This window comes from Aquarana catesbeiana, linkage group LG01 (genome assembly GCF_042186555.1).
Source record: "Aquarana catesbeiana isolate 2022-GZ linkage group LG01, ASM4218655v1, whole genome shotgun sequence".
Classification (NCBI taxonomy): domain Eukaryota; kingdom Metazoa; phylum Chordata; class Amphibia; order Anura; family Ranidae; genus Aquarana; species Aquarana catesbeiana.
In genome coordinates, this window is record NC_133324.1 from 957,766,778 (window position 1) to 957,783,047 (window position 16,270).

Sequence of the window (16,270 nt, forward strand, 5' to 3'; positions counted from 1 at the left end):
GGTGAAGAGACCACAGATTGTGACTTCAACAAAATAAAAATGGAGATATGGATGGATGGGGGAGTTTGATTTGAATAAATACTTGGTATTCTTTAATATTGCATATCAGCGAGTAAATACAGTGGCTAACGTGTTTCGGTGAATAGTCTTGACCACAGCACACATAAAAATGAAAACAGAACATATACATATACGCATTTATCGATCAAAAGTCATTTAAGAAAAAGGTCCATATCATAACGATGATTTATACCTAGAGGCATTTTGGTTTGGAGGTTAAATATCCACCACACCTTCCGCTCAAGGAGTTTGTGGTGGAGATAATTTTAGCTCTTTCTAAACCCAGGACAACAAAAGATGCCATATTGCCACAATGGACATAGTTAAAATGTTAAGGAACATTAGACACATTTTTGTCATTACTATATGAGGCAGAGAAACTCTGCAAATTTAGATCTCCAAAACTCCCATTTCAACTCCTGTATCTAATAAACTGGATAATTCTTGTTTGAAAGTGGGAGTAGGGTTACCTTTCAGGACACGGTATGTGGAGGGATCTTGTAACTGACATAAGGCCTCATCCCTATAATCATCTGCTTTAAGAACACCAACCAAGCTGCCCTTGTCTGCCTCTCTTATCACTATGCTTTTGTACATATTCGCTATCACACCATGGATCAACAATTACCATCCAAAGGTTTCTTTTATTGGGAGAGATCACATCATAGAAATAAGTGCAAAGTTTCGGAGCTGCGCAGGGCTCCTTCGTCAGGCATGTTATGAGATTTGAGGCTGGTAATGACAGATTGACAGAATTGTCTTTTACCAAAATTTGGATCGATTGTCCTTTTCTCCTTAAGCTGTACAAGTTCCTTCTCCCCTAGGGTCTGAAAGTACTGCAGTACTTCTGGTTGTTCACTGGACAATACTATTTGTCACCTTTTTATATGTAATATCTTTGTCAATGCCAAAAACGCCCCCAGTGGTCTCCGACTGAAAGCCTCTGAAGAGTGGATCTTATTGTCTGATCCTGAAAGTTAAAGGTAACATTACTTATTTTCTGAGATTCATCTACATGGGAGACCTCAGACGGACCCCCCGGGGTAGAAAAGTGTTTAAGTACCACATTATGTACAAACCTATTTTATGTCTAGTAAAGTTTTAAATATGTCAAAATGCATACAGGGAGCAAAGGAAAGGCCCTTGGAAAGTAAAGGCATTTTAGCAGGTGACAAAGAAATGTAAGAGATAAATCACATCAGCCATAGAATCTAACATCAGTCACCTTTGTCAGTCCCTCTTGCTGAGGATATTGCATTTGGATAAATACTCTCTCCTCTTATCATTAAGGACATAGCTAGAACAGAAGTATGTTCAGCTTCTCTCACCATTCGGAACATAGCTAGAACAGAGGTATGTTCTACAGAAGAACTTATGAGGTATGAACGAAAGTGGGGGCACTCCTCAACCAAACACTCCTGTTCCAAGTATTTGCTGTAAGAATTACAAAGGTTGTTTGCATGCTGTGATATTGCTGATGGCTCAGTTTTTGAATGAATTAAAAAGTAATGTGGAGTTGCCTTTTTCCTTATGTTTGAGCATTGATGAGCACCTTCTGACCATCACCATTTTGGATCGGTTCAGCCGCTGATCGTTTTGGAACCTTCGTTTGGAACCATCACCCAACCTCGAGTGGATTGGAGTTCGCGGTCTGTATGATACCATCCAGCTTGGCATCACCTCACCACTGGGGATCCAGTACCTTAAGCCTATTAGACGCACTGCCGTACGGTATGTGCATTCACCTGATTCAGTAAGAGTACCCACCCTCTCATCTGAATGTCTTCTAATATTTTTCGGTGGAATCTCATAACATGCCTCAGTTGAAGATTGAAGAGAAAGTTCCCCATTCATTGGACACTTTACATGTGGGCATTTTGGTCATTGGATCATTACAGTTCATTGCTATCACTCCACAGCACTTTGGTGTATGTTTTAGATGTCACCTACATTTTTTCATTTCTTTGTTGTTCACAGGTTATTCTGGATTTATATATTTCCACCTTCTTTGTTTTGAGGTGGTCCAGTTGTTTTTTATTTTTTTTTTTATTTTCACTTAGTCACTATCCTCTAGCCCTACACATATTTTTTTAAATTAAAAAGTAATGAATTTAAAATTTCCAAAGAGAGTCACATGTGGTTTTTCTGCATCCAAGCTCAGCAACTAGGTTGTCACAAATTACATAAAAAAAATGTTTACCTGAAATTTTTCTCATGCTTCTTCTGCTTGTATTGCTGGAAGTTGCTGTACTTTTCCTTGATTCTATACCTTTCCTCCTGATCTCATTTTCCTTGACAGTTGATTTTTCAATTGCTTTAGCTTCCTAAGTTGTGAACATTTCTCTGGTGTCATTAAGAAACTGGATCTGTGACTCAAATAGCTCCAATACATCAGTGTCAATGCTTTTGAGTTTTTTGCTAACTGCACCAAATCTTTCTAGAATAGTACCTTACAAGCCACTCATAACTGTAATCTACAGATGTTGTTGTTTAACCACTTGCTTACAGGGCACTTAAGCCCCCCTCCTATCCAGACCAATTTTCAGCGCTGACGCACTTTGAACGACAATTGCGCGGTCATACAACACTGTACCCAAATTAAATTTTTATCATTTTTTCCCCACAAATAGAGCTTTCTTTTGGTGGTATTTGATCACCTCTGCGGTTTTTATTTTTTGTTAAAAAAAAAATTTAAATGACCGAATTAAAAATTTTTTTTTTTTTATATTTTGTTATAAAATTTTAGAAAGGGTAATTATTCTCCTTTCATTGATGTACGCTGATGAGGTGGCAGTGATGGGCACTGATGGGTGGCAGTGATGGGCACTGATGGGTGGCAGTGATGGGCACTGATGGGTGGCAATAATGGGCACTGATCTTGCACATTGATCTGCAACACTGCTAGGTGGCACTGATTGGCACCACTGGTGGGCATTGTTAGGTAGCAAAGGGTGGGCATTGATAGGTGGCAATGGTGGGCATTGATAGGTGGCACTCATGGGCATTAATACGTGGCACTGGTGGGCACTGTGGTGGCAATGTCAGGTGGCACTGGCAGGGGGTACTGGTGGCACAATTGAGGCATTATTGCCTCTTCCTCTTCGGGACCGATGTCCCTTGCTGGTGAGCCAGTGATCGGCTTTTTTTTCTCCTCGCGCTGTCAGCGCGAGGAGAAAAAAAACGATCACAGAGCTTTTGTTTTGATCATGTGATCAGCTGTCATTGGCTGACAGCTGATCACATGGTAAAGGGCCGGGACCGGCCCCTTACTTGGATTGGTGATCACAGCACGCTCCACGCGTGCCCTGCGGGGCGCGTGCACAGGGGAGGCCGTCATATGACGGCCTCCCGGGAATGCAGGTCCACGCTGTAGCCGTCATTCGGCTATAGCGTGGATATCAAGCGGTTAATAGCATGATGTAAATCACTCCCTTTGGCAATCCACAAAATGTTTGGCCTCATGTAATGCCCCATTAGTCCAAGTAAGAAACTCTTTTTAGTATCCATTCCCAATAATCAGAGAGTCCACATTTGTATGTTCCCTTTATAGGATGACTAAATATCCTGCAGTAATTAATGATATATGTATATATGAAATGTTAAACATTTTATAAGGTTACATATACTGGCTATGTAGGTGCTTTGTGTAAATTAGAAAATAGCCCTAGAAAGAAATCCTGGTTACTAAGACAACAAACAAAAAAATGGAGACTCAGATTAACCAAAAAACTTCCATCCTGTTCTAGATTTAAAAAAAAAAAAAAAAACTACGAGTTACTGCATGTTAAGAGCATGTCCAAACACCATCCTGCTACTACAATTTTAAGCTAGAAGACCTTTCATATCAACCTCCTTGATTCTAGTCTCACTTTAATACTCCTAACTGCAAGTCCCGCCACTCTGGGAACGGCTAACAAAATATATACCTCCCAACTTTGAGATGAAAGGGAAGGACACATACTGTAGCACAAAGTATGTAGACATAGAATGTGGCCATGTCATGCTTTCAATAGGTTTGAGGTTGGATGAAAGGTTTAGTGTGTTACAACATTCTTGGCATTTTAATAATACATTTATATAGAGATCTGCCCATCAGAAGAGGACAGAGGGATTTAGTTCCAAAAAAAGAGGGCAATCTCTCTATATGCTTTGGTTGGACATTGTCATGCCTTTAGCAAGAAAGCAAAATCAGAGGTGGATATGGCAGGACAAAGAGTAATGACTACACACTTGGTGCAGAACTGCTAGTGTGACATGGCCTGAATGGGTTTTAACTGTGGAGTTGACTACAGCAAAATGCATTTATAATCTCATGAGCCATTTATTTCCTCAGAACAGCCACATACCTGAGAAAAATGACCATATGTGATGTTTCAGATGTGCCATCACCCACCAATTCTTGGTTACCCAATGTCTACCTCTGCATCAATATATATAAGGACAATTCATCATCAAACATGATCAATGCGTCTTCTGGGTTGTTCTTCTGTGTTTCTGGAGACATCTCATACTGAGATCCAGAAGTGTTTGTAGTCAAAGGGGGAAGAAGACATGGAGCTGAGAGTTGATTGTGATGGAAACACTGTTCTGTGAGGTGTTCAGGTGGGAAGCCAATATTCCTCAGATTGTGCAGATGAAGTCCTTTTCTAAATGTTATCTTCATAATCTTCTCGTGTAGCTGAATCTGGCGTTTCTTCTTTCCAGTTTTCATGTATGTTTCATGTATTTGAGGACTTCGGTACTGTTTTGACTAATTTCTGATTGGGACTCTAAAACAAAGTTAATACTGCAGCTGCCGGAACAGATTCACGGGACTCAGTCACTGTGTTTTAAAATGTCCGATCAGTGTCAAAATTTATTACATGTTATTTTATACATAGATAACAAAGGGGTGGTGTGAGATGTTGTTAAAAACTAACAAATAGAAATATATTATTAAAAGCTAGCGAATAGAACAATTGCAAAGTAAAACCTTTGAGAAGGGAGGGGGGAGTAGAGAGTGTTTAGTAGAAGATGTGACTGTGTGTTAGGTTACTGAACATATTTCAACAGTGAGAACAAAATGGAGTCTCTTGTGCTTAAATGAACAGTACAGTGAATGCCCATGCCAGTACATTGACTTATTTCAGTGTAATCAATTGCCAAAGGACTACTAAACATCATTTGTATCCCAGTGGGAACCTTTCTCCATGACTCAGGATGACTATCCATCTGGAAATTGTTTTGCCATTCAACAAAATGTGTATATCCATCATCAAGGATGGCCACCCACCATGGAAACACTCCTGTGAGTAGGCAGAAGGTGATTACACCAAACGCCCACACATCGAGGCTGCCAACTACAATCAATCCACCTGAAATGGTCACGTCACAAATTTCTGGGGCCATGTAGGACTTTCTGCCACACCTGGATCTTTTCACTGTTGCTTTGACCTTAAAGAAGGCCAAAGTCTGTGTGATGCAATGGCTATCCTTGTCAAATACCAAAACATTTTCTGGCTTCAGATCCATGTGTACAAATCCTTCCTCTGCTTTGAATTTGAGGGCATTGAAGATCTGAACAGCACATCTCTTTATCGCATATTCTGGATATCCCACCAAAGAAAAAAAAAAATCTAATCAAAATGCAATATATGTTAAAAATAGTAGGGTAGAATATAAGGAGAAATGCAGAATACTTATCCAGGAACAGGTAAAGTGTATGTATAGCCATAACTTATTTAGTTTTAGACTAGAGTTGAACTCTGTCACATGTGAATGTATTTGCCATATATGCACTCTCTCTCTTTAATTGTGCTCCTGACCACCATCATTGAGACATAGTGATGGAAAATCCAAAATGTTTAAGTTGTCAGAACAAAAGGTAAGTGTAGTGCCCCGTACACGCGGTCGGATTTTCCGATGGAAAATGTCCGATCGGAGCGTGTTGTCGGAAATTCGGACCGTGTGTGGGCTCCATCGGACATTTTCCATCGGATTTTCCGACACACAAAGTTGGACAGCAGGAGATAAAATTCTCCGACAACAAAATCCGTTGTTGGAAATTCCGATCGTGTGTACACAAATCCGGCGGGCAAAGTGCCACGCATGCTCAGAATAAATAAAGAGATGAAAGCTATTGGCCACTGCCCCGTTTATAGTCCCGACGTACGTGTTTTACGTCACCGCGTTTAGAACGATCGGATTTTCCGACAACTTTGTGTGACCATGTGTATGTAAGACAAGTTTGAGCCAACATCAGTCAGAAAAAATCCTAGGATTTTGTTGTCGGAATGTCCGAACAAAGTCCGACCGTGTGTACGCCCTATAACTCTTCCAACATGGACACTTCTACTAATGTCAACTAAAAGAGCTTACTCTCACTTCCTGTTGCATCTCCGGGAGCAAAAGTGGAGGGAAATCTCCTCAAACAGACTGACAGGAGTTTTACCCTTTTAACTCCTCATACTGTAACTCTATCCAGAACTAAGAGAATCTAATTCAGTCATATGCATACCTTAATTTTATTTACATTTGGTATAATCAGAGAGCACAGATCACTAACAGGAGCCAGTTATTGGGCAAACGCAAAGTAGTAAGTGGTCTTGAAGATAATAATGCAGCATCCAATGATGTTGGGATGAGACAAAAGAATGAAATGCATAACTCCCGGAGGAAAGACTCCTGACTGGTTCTACTTCTATCCATGAACTTCAAAGCTATTCTTTAACCTGTGAAAAAAAGAAGAATTTAACTTAAATCAAGAATTGGAAAATTTTAGTTGATAATTATTGTATGTTCTCTTGCAAATCTCAAGAATTTTAATAAGATCTGCTGCTCCTGGATTGATGTATTCTGTTTCATTTAACCTCCCTGGCAGTATGATTATGTCAGGAATTTTGTACCAAAAGCGGTACAATTTTATGCATGGAAATTTAGTGTTATGTATTGTAGGCCTGCAATTCTTAGTAATCACTTACGTAAACCTGACCAAACAAGACTCTAGTAGACATCCCAGATGTGATAAAGTTTGAAACACAAAATCACAAATTATAATTTAATAAATAATATAATTTTATCCAATAATGTAATACAAAATAATGAAGTTTGTCAAACAAAGAAAATTGAATAAACATTCTGAGTGTGATAAATTTTGAAACAAGGTACAGCACAAAGTCCAACGTCACAATCAGGACAGTGGAACCTGCTTTCTTTTCAAACTTTCTTTCTTTCCATTGCCATCTCTCTTTAAACAGCAAACCACGCATATCCTGGTAGGTGCTGCCTTTTTTGCGGTTGGCGGCATGTAGTCAATAAAGTGGTGACCAGTCAGGCGTTTTGGGTTGTCAACGTCAACAGCACGTTGTCCAGGTCTGTTCACAGCTACTGATGGCGTCTGGTGGTTGACAAAAATCTGCTCGGCCACCTTCCAGATAAAATCAGAATGAACAAGAGGCTTGTCACTCTTTGCTCTGTACAGGATATATGCATTCCAAAGGCATTGTTCCAGAAGATGCCTGAAAATCTTCTTATAATATTTTTTTTGCTGTTTGCACATAGCCGGATAAAATGTCATTGCCTGATCGGCTCTGTCGACACCTCCCATGGTGGTGTTATAGTCTATCACGACTTGCGGCTTCAGCACATCTTTCCCACCTTTTGTGTGGACCGTGGCAGTGGAGGTATTGTGCACAGTACTCATGAGACACACGTCCTTCTTGTCTCGCCATCGCATTGCCATCATCTTACCCTTCTGCCAGGCAACCATTTCTCCGGTTTTTAGTTTTTTTTCTTGGCAAACATAGATGACACGTCACGTCGGTTAGGCCTAATGGTACCATACGCATCAGTCTTGTTTTGTAGCAAAGCCTCATACAGTTCCGGAGACGTGTAGAAATTGTCTATGGTCACACAATATCCCTGGTTCAGCAATGGCTCCAGGAGTGTAAGGATGTGTGATGTAGCCATCCAATAGCCGCTGTACCTGGGGTTGAACTTCGTGCCTTTACCGGTGTAAATGACCGAATTCCAGATTTACCCAGTGGATGACTTGCAGAGCATGTAGGATTTCATGCTAAACCACGCTCTTTTGGATGCAATAAACTGTATCCAGCTTAGGCGGTCCCTTGTAGGCCATCAAACTTTCATCCACGTTGACGTCCCTTTCTGGCACGTAGGTCCGCTGAAAATTGGTCACAATAATTTGGCATACCTCCCAAATTTTTTTTTCGTTTGGGTGCAGGATGCGTGGCCTCATCAATTTCTTCATTGTTCGTGAAGTGGAAATACTTCATGATGAGGGAAAACTGGTATTCTGACATCCCGGTGCCAAAAAACGGAGTGGCCAGTAACTTATTGGTGGTCCAGTACCATTTCTGGAGCCGTTTCCCCACCACCCCCTGAAGAATGATGAGTCCCAGAAACTGCCGGATGTCCTCTTTGGTCACCGGTTCCCACTTTCTGCTTCTGGAAAACCTGGCATGCAGCGTAGTGGATTGCTGCTCTTGGTAGCGATTTTGTCTCTGTGACAATTTTTTCAATTACCTCCTCAGTGAAGAATAATTGCAGGTATGCCAGAGGGTTGTCACGCTCAACATCTACCTTCATCCCAGGTGATCCAGTGAAGGGAAATCTTGGGGGCGCTACCTGGTCCGTATCGCAGTCAACAGGGCACCAAGTGCGCACATCGCTGAGGTCAGGTGCAGGATCATCACCCCTGTCACTCGCCAGATCAGTGTCAGAAGACAAATCTCCCCACGACTCACTATCGCTCAGTTCTGCGAGCAACTCCGTGTCGCTGTCACTCAACTGGTCCAAAAGCGCTTTTGTAGTAAAGTGGCGCTTTTTTGATGCCATGTTATACATATTTTATGGGCACAAATGACAGTAAAATGGCAGGCAAGGGGCACTGTACAGTGATCAAGTGTCAGATCTGGGATGATACAGTGTAATCCTCTCAGATAACAATGTATCACCTCTTTTATGTGTGTGTCACAGTTCTGCTCTCATGCACCGCTGCTGCTCGCAGGGAACAGAACCAGGAAGTCAGATGCCGGTCGGCACTCTCGCCGGTGATCTTGCCGGCAATCACAGCGGAGGACGTCGCTGGATCGCCAGGAGGAGGTAAGGGGACTCCGCTGACAGCTCTGCAACGTTACCCTGAGCGTGACTCGCCTCACTTTCTGGCTGGAGGACATCAAGCATTGTTGGCTTTACATTCTTCTCAGCCTGACTGCTCCTAGGTGTTTCCTTGTATTCATTGGATTTTTTATTTTTGATATTTTCTTATAGACTATGTATAGAATTGTAATACATTCTGGTATTGGGCCATATTCTTTGGCTGCATATACCTGCTATTCTTCATTAAGAGTGTTGATCTAAGATTCAATTTTATGTTCTTTTTAATTTAGCGTAAGTCTACAATTAGCTCTTGTGAAAAAGTCCTATATCATACAGATCAAATTTATGCAGATATACATAAATATTTGTAGAGAATATTGAAATGATGGTTGGATAAATTCATTGGCCTGTTTTCACTTCATTTGCCAAGAATACTCTTCCAAATCCACCTTTTCCAAGTTCCTTCCCCATGATGAAGTACCTCTGTATGTCTACCTGCTGTAGTTCTTGTGAATAGAAGGCGAATATTCTATCCAGAAGAACTTCCACATCATGGTCAACAGAGGCTGGGAGCATGGATACATCTTGCATACTAGTAAAATGTCAGTGATACTGGCCGTCCACTTTTTGGGTGAGCGCAGAGACACATTAGATATAGACTGAAAGTCAGCTATTGAATTTTTTTTTATCGACTTGAGTACCACTTTATAATAGGCCCCAAATCAGACAGCGGGTGTACAATATGTATTGTCTTGTCTCTCTGGCACATTGGAGAAAATCTTTTCCTAACAGGCCAGAGGGTGGGGGGTGGGGGGGGACATGTTTTCTTTGTGTCCCTCTGACATATTAGGAAAAAACATTTTCCCTAACTAGCTAGAGGGAGGCAGGCAAAATATTTTCTAGGATGGGCCGGTGACAGGAAGACAACAAATAGCCAAAACATTGGTCTTCTGCGAGCTTTAAAAAAAAAAAAAAAAGCCCTGACCGGAACACTGGTGACCCCAAGTATTTCTTTGTACATCTTGCAATGTAGCTCTCAGGAAATGTGTTTAACTTTTCATTTAGTACTTTTCCCTAATCTCTGGATCCTGGTGGGATTTCTAATTTTCTTTAAGGTTGCATGGAGACACATGCAGGTTCTTTTTTTAGTTCCTGAGGTTTTTGCTTGGACACTGGTTGTATTGCTCACACCAACTTGTGTGCCAAGTAGAGATGTGTGACAGGTGCCTATTACCGTGATCTCTCTAACACTGATCTGCTGACTTATTTGTGTGTAAAACATATTTAGCAACCAAGCACCTGTCAACATCAGAACACTCATAACATTGTCCACGCCTCACATGCAAGACTGATGACTTGGCTTGTTACATGTGGTAGTCTGAACCTGTCATGATATCTCCTTAAGTCATTTTCTACATTGTAAATGTTCTGTCCCGATGATGATACAAGGAATGCGTTCTCTGCAGAGTCTTTTCCAGCAAGGTTGGCTTTGTTCACCCAAAATATACCTTGAACTTAATTTCTTCTTTTTCAGTCAAAGCGAATGCTGCTACTTGGTTCATAGATATCTATCCAGCTGGACTCTAATGATTGCAAAAGGCAATGTGTGCTCCGAAGTGACATTGGTGGTCCACTTTTTTTTCCCACTCCTACACAGTCATATTCTTGACCACCCCTGGTTCCTGCAGATGTTGAAGTACCAAAACAGCTTCCAGATAATGAATAATTTCGAACTTCATACTCAAATCCAATATTTGGTCATTTTTGGGCTTTACCAATAGTTTTAGGGACTCCTTTGCCTCCAGAAGCCTGTGGCATGTAGCTGGAGTTCTGGAGATGATCTTCAAGGATTCAAACCTTTTACCGACAATGTCCATGGGATATGCTTTTCATTTCTTTGGTATATGATTGGTGATTTGCATAGAAAACATACCGTATTGAAAATGTTTTGCACGTGCTTTAAGTATTAACTTGTCGTCTGGCTCTCAAGGACACAATTTATGGCATTAAAAATTGCCACAAGATGGCCTTTGGTCACTCCATGATAATCCAGGAAGTAGGATACTGGTATTTACTTTTGTTTATAAAGATTATAGCACTTCCTGTACCACTGACCACTTCTGGTTGCGGCGGAAACTGGAAGTGAAGCCAATTTTAATACTGCGCCATCAGCGAGAGTAGTGGGAGTTATTGGGTGTAGTAGGAGGTACTTAAGGTGTATAAGACAGCCAATCACAGACTCCACAAGCTTCTGATGACGCCCAGTGGGAGGGGCAAATCATGTCAAGCTGAGGATTATCTGTGAAGACTGTTTGGATGCCAAGGCGGCAATTTTTGCACATTTTAAAGACTTTGATGTAAGTGTAATGATTTTAAACCTTTTAAATAAACCTTGCAGTATTACACTATATCCTCTCTTTCTTCACTTGTCCGAACTTTACCTCTTCAATCACCTATGACTGAGTAAAGTATGCTGGACCCATAACAAGTGGTGGAGAGGAGAAGATTGCATTCTCTGAGGTACAACCAACTTGTATATCCGCTGGACAGAAGACACCATCTTTATACACACAGGCGTATTTTTCATCTCTATTTGGTGAGTGGGGACCCAGGAGGGGAACACAGGAAGTCACCAAGGTTACACCAATGTGTCACCAATCCCCTACTTCACAATAGATGAACTTTATTGATTGCACCTTACTTTAATTACATTGTATGAATTTATTTGGCACTATAACACTTTGATGTAGGTAGAATGTAATTTTATGTTTTAGAGAGGCAGCGTTGAGAATTCATTTCTTTTGGTCATTTTTTGGGGGGGTATTTACCTCACACTATAGCTGCAGCCTCATTGTGTATATATACATTGTATGTATGTGTGTGCGTGTGTGTGCAAACATATACACACACATACATACATTTTGGATTCACAAAAAAAAAAAAAAAAATATATATATATTTATATATATTTATATATATATATTTATATATATATATATTTTTTTTTCATTTTGCTTGATTTTTTATTTCTACACATTTTTATTTGTAATTTTTCACTTAGTAATACTTCACAGCGTGGGTTTATTCTTACTATTTTCATTAAAAATTGATTAACATTTTTTGATGTCCTTTTAAAGTTTACATATAAATATTTAGGGTCCATAAAATATAAAAAAAAAAAAACAGACCAGGTCCTCAACTTCCTGATTTCTAGTTCCAAAATTTTAGGCTGCATTCACACCTGAGAAGAGTGACTTTAATGTGATTTTTTTTCTAGCATTTTTTTAAACATTTCTCAAGTGTTTTTCTGTGCAGGCAATAGTGATCCTTCTCTTCCTTGTTTTGCTGTGTGCTTGTTCTCCCAAGATATTCCATGTGCCTTTCCCTGTATTTCTCCAAGTCTGGTGAACACGTCTGCCAAGGACAGTTTCCTGGAATGTGCAGCATCTGCATTACTGATGCTGGAGGCATCCTGCTTATGCAAATAGAGAACAGCTAGGCCAGTTCTGGGCAGCGTATAATCTCAATACGCATGAGGAGAAATTCTTTGAACATAGACGGATGTTAGTTAAAAGGTGAGCTCATCTCCTTATCGGCACAAAGCTTGTAATATATTTATTCGTCATCACAGAGCTCTCTGGTTTCTATAACCAAGTCTAGCATTTTTTCTAGCAACCTCCTCCACCCCATTCGCCGTTTGGCTGTGACAGCTGAAAGTAAACCACAGGGTGGGCATGCTCGCTGACTTCATTGTCCATGGACATTTTTTGGACCATATCAGCCAACACCCCTATCCCCAGCTGCTAGCTTAGTGAATATTCCATCCAGAAGATGAATGGGGCAACGGATTAAAATCTATTGCTGTGACATGGTTAGCTGCACATTGTTCTAGCAAGATGAACCGGCACAGAGGATAGTGTCAATTCTGTGGACAGCCTCATTGCCACCTCAGTTCATGCATGGAATTTGTGTACTTGTTCCTGACGGATACAGAAATCTTTCATCCCCCTGAAAATTGTGCATAAGATCAAGGGAATTCATTGGCAGTGTCTATGGAACAACAACAAATATTTCCTAGAGTTTTGATGAGTTGCTTTGGTTAGTCTCTCAGCATTTGCAGCGACATAACAAATTCCTTCGGAACAGTATTCCGGGGTGGAATGGCTCAGAAGTTTTTTTTTTTTTTTTTTTTAAATATATATTATTAAATGGGGCTTTCACATTTTTTTTTCAAATGTATCCACACCCCCCACACACAAATTTTGCAGGAAGTGTACTTGCAGTGCACACTTATTTATTTTTATTTTATTTTTTCTTTGAAAACAGCATTAAAAAAATGCTCTCCAAGGAAACACCCAACCTGGAGAGACTTTAAATGGTAACATATCACACTGAGTATACAGAATTACCAATTCCTTTTATCAAGGCTTTGGCTTCTTGTAGGACCTTTATCCTGGTCAGTACATCCTGGGCCTCAACAGCATCATTGGTAGCCAGGACCTTCCTCTTTAGGATGGCCAAGGAAACATTTGGGCTGGGGATCAGGTCCATAGTGTGTACCGGCTCCAGGGTCAATGTAAGGGGCCACTGTTTTTTTAGCTCTACCCTGGAACTGGCTCACCTTCATCATGGAAATAGACCGGTTTCCATACTGCATCACATGACTGGTATTGGTGTGTTGCTTCACCAGTAAAAACTGTGTAGTGTCTCCTTGGACAGATCCTCCACATCTGAGTCCTCTATCCAGCTGATGCTGTAGAGATAGCAGGGGTATGTGTCTTGCTTCTCGCCATAACAGGCATAAGAGGACTTGTGAGGATTGGCGACTATGGTGGGGTAAACGTCAATGTTGGGTAGGTGATTCATTGGGGAGCCTGATTCACAGGCCTCAATGTAAAGGACTATCTTCTTGTACTTCTTGAATATGTGTATTGGCTGCGAATAGGACAGTGAATAGGTATGCTGCCCCTAAATGGAGCACCCCTATGGGTCTCCAAAAGTACACAGACAGAGATAGATAATGGGGTGATGGCGCTCCCTATTTATAGTTAGTTGTATTGGGCGTGAACAGGTATATTTGGGGGAAAGAACAGATGGAAAGCCATCGTGCTGAACCAACAGTGGGGAAACCCCACCTTATTGCAGTTAATATCTACTACACATACAATCCCCCTTCAATAGTGATTGTCAATAGTGCAATGACCTGTGTATAAAAAGTGTGTGAGTAATAAATTCCCAAATTACTTAGGCTGTGTCAGTGTTAGATTGTGACATAGGTGATATACACATAGGATATGCCATAAAGCATCTCTCAAAAGTGCTATAATCAAAATGGCAAAATTAACTAAGGTCATGCCTCTAGTGGTAAGCTAAAGGTATACGCAATAAGCCGTTGGTACCACACTCAGCGACCAACTCAAAGTCCATAGGCATTATAGGCAAACAAACAATTTTATAGTGTTCATATAATAGTCCGTAAATTGTGCTTTAGGTCTTCAAAAATTGTGAGAAGAATAATTTTCAAAAGAAGTGATTGAGTGCTCTCAATATCCTTGGTGACTTAGTGCTCCCCCTCAGGGTCCCCACTCACCAGATCCAGTCACCCCAAAGGGGCAATATGCATGTAGATATAGCCTCTGCGATCTTCTTACCATTGTGATCGGTGGTGCTGCAAGGGTGGTCCTCAGCTTTCATGAAATAGTTTAAGCCTGGTCATGGTAATTCCCTCATATGAAAAAAAAAAGGGAATGGTAGGCTCCCATAGTGTAGTATTGTTAATTTTATTAAAACGTATAAAACTGACAGATAAAAAAATTATTAAAGATAAAACAAGTCCAGCATCAAGATAACTGAAAAAATATACTCGAATCCTAGGTGTGGCTAGAAGAATTAAGCTACACCCGAAGATCGAGCATGAAAGGCAACCAGCAATTTGTGACGCTAGATGAAGACAGTAAGATGTCTGCATTCCACTAGCCCGTGATCCGGAAATGACGTAGCGTGCGTGGCACCGTCGTACGCGTTTCGTCAGACGTCCTCAGCGACCATATCTTTTTGTACTTCTTGTTGTCATTCATGTATTGAATGGTCTTGTTCAGGTCCTTGATAGTGGAGGACATCACTGGGAAAGGCCAGCAGACCTGGAGCCCAATGATTAGTGAAGTACATAAAGATATGGTTCTTAAGTCTACTCTTAATCACCTCCCCAGATCCTTTTCCCTTCTCCGCCTCTGTGTCACCTCTCAGACCCGGCGTTAGGAAGTTGTCAGGAGTGAGGAACTTATTTGTGTAGTCCTTCAGCACTCCCGCATACACGTCTTTTCTGCTGGTATGGTTTATAATGATTTCTTTGGTTGGATTCTCATTATCTGCAATATTGTCATACATCACCACCACAATCTGCTCTTTAGGGATGCCTTTCTTCTTGACAATTTGATAAGTGTGGCACACTTCAGCCTGATGTCTGTAGTTGTTCCAGTCATTGGAGCTGGCCACCAGGACCACCTAGTGCTTCCTCTTATCTTTTGGGTCATTGATGGGCATGTATGTGGCCAGGACAGCGAGGCTGAAGATCAGTGTCGCTGGAAACATCTTGGATTAACTAATAGGACCCTGCTCCCCTCCGGTGGTCTGCGGTCTAGGTTTTATCATGGTGATGAGATCACAGGTTGTGACTTCTCAACAAAATAAAAATGAAGACATGGATGGATGGGGCAGTTGGCTTTGTTTATTTAGTCAGCACTACTATTTACTTTACCTCATATTGTAAATACTTTTATATACCAATGTAATGACTAGTGTGTTCAGCTTGTGTGGGGGGGTAAAGCCTTTACATCTTGGTGTACACCATGAATGTGTCTGGCTATAGAAAACCTCTCTAATTTTCCTGGGATGAGCTGACAGGCTGGGTACACACAAGTGGATTAAGATCTAGGCTTGTGTCCAACCAAGGTGGACATTGATTCTAAATCTGTTTCTCCCTGTAGAGCCACAAAATAATCCAACCATGTATGTAACCTTTCAGTTTATGTTCTGGCAAAAAAAAATGCTGCACCAATAAGCAACCCGGGTGGCATTTGGCCACCTTCAAACTTCCAGAAGAGGCCAGTCT

General features: G+C 40.9%; 1 pseudogene; it reads right to left on the reverse strand.

The window, feature by feature from the left end:
- Positions 1 to 13,545: 13,545 nt before the first annotated feature.
- Positions 13,546 to 15,750, reverse strand: LOC141128500 (legumain pseudogene; annotated as a pseudogene).
- Between the last annotated feature and the right edge of the window lie 520 nt (positions 15,751 to 16,270).